This window comes from Arachis stenosperma, chromosome 3 (assembly GCF_014773155.1).
Source record: "Arachis stenosperma cultivar V10309 chromosome 3, arast.V10309.gnm1.PFL2, whole genome shotgun sequence".
In the NCBI taxonomy this organism is placed as follows: domain Eukaryota; kingdom Viridiplantae; phylum Streptophyta; class Magnoliopsida; order Fabales; family Fabaceae; genus Arachis; species Arachis stenosperma.
This window is the reverse complement of record NC_080379.1, coordinates 143,273,942-143,274,912: the sequence shown is the minus strand read 5'-3', so window position 1 is coordinate 143,274,912 and position 971 is coordinate 143,273,942. Positions and strand designations below refer to the sequence as shown.

Below are 971 nucleotides of genomic sequence, written 5' to 3'. Positions count from 1 at the left end.
ATGCAGCAGAACTGCAAGTTTCATAGACTTCCATCAGAAGATCCTTATCAGTTTTTAGATGAATTCTTGCAAATCTGTGATACTGTTAAGACCAATGGGGTTGATCCTGAGGTCTACAGGCTTATGCTTTTCCCCTTTGTTGTAAGAGACAAAGCTAGAACATGGTTGGATTCACAACCTAGAGAAAGCCTGAACTCTTGGGACAAGCTGGTCAATACATTTCTAACTAAATTCTTTCCTCCTCAAAAGTTGAGCAAGCTTAGAGTGGACATTCAAACCTTCCAACAGAAAGAAGGTGAGTCCCTCTATGAAGCTTGGGAGAGATACAAGTAATTAACCAAAAAGTGTCATGCTGACATGCTTCCAGAATGGAGCATCATATGTATCTTCTATGATGGTCTGTCTGAGTTATCTAAGATGTCATTAGACTATTCTGCTGGTGGATCCCTTCATCTGAAGACACCTGCAGAAGCCCAGGAACTCATTGAGATGGTTACAAATAACCAATTCATGTGCATCTCTGAACGAAATCCTGTGAATAATGGGGTGACTCAGAAAAAAGGAGTTCTTGAGATTGACACTCTGAACGCCATATTGGCTCAGAACAAAATATTGACTCAGCAAGTCAATATAATTTCTCAAAATCTGACTGGATTGCAAGCTGCATCCGGCAGTGCTAAAGAAGCCTCCTCTGCAGGAGAAGCTTATGACCCTGAAAATCTTGCAATGGAAGAGGTGAATTACATGGGAGAACCCTATGAAAACACCTATAATCCTTCATGGAGGAATCACCCAAATTTTTCATGGAAGGATCAACAGAAGCCTCAACAAGGCTTTAACAACAATAATGGTGGGAGAAATAAGTTTTGCAATAGCAAACCTTTTCCATCATCTTCTCAGCAACAGACAGAGACTTCTGAGCAGAGCCTCTCTGGCTTAGCAAGCATAGTCTCTGATCTATCTAAGGCCAC

General features: G+C 41.2%; 1 non-coding gene across 1 annotated transcript; it reads right to left on the bottom strand.

Moving 5' to 3' along the window:
- Positions 1-255: 255 nt before the first annotated feature.
- Positions 256-359, bottom strand: LOC130972428 (small nucleolar RNA R71). The gene has a single exon (XR_009083596.1). It is a non-coding gene; the product is annotated as a small nucleolar RNA R71 (small nucleolar RNA).
- Between the last annotated feature and the right edge of the window lie 612 nt (positions 360-971).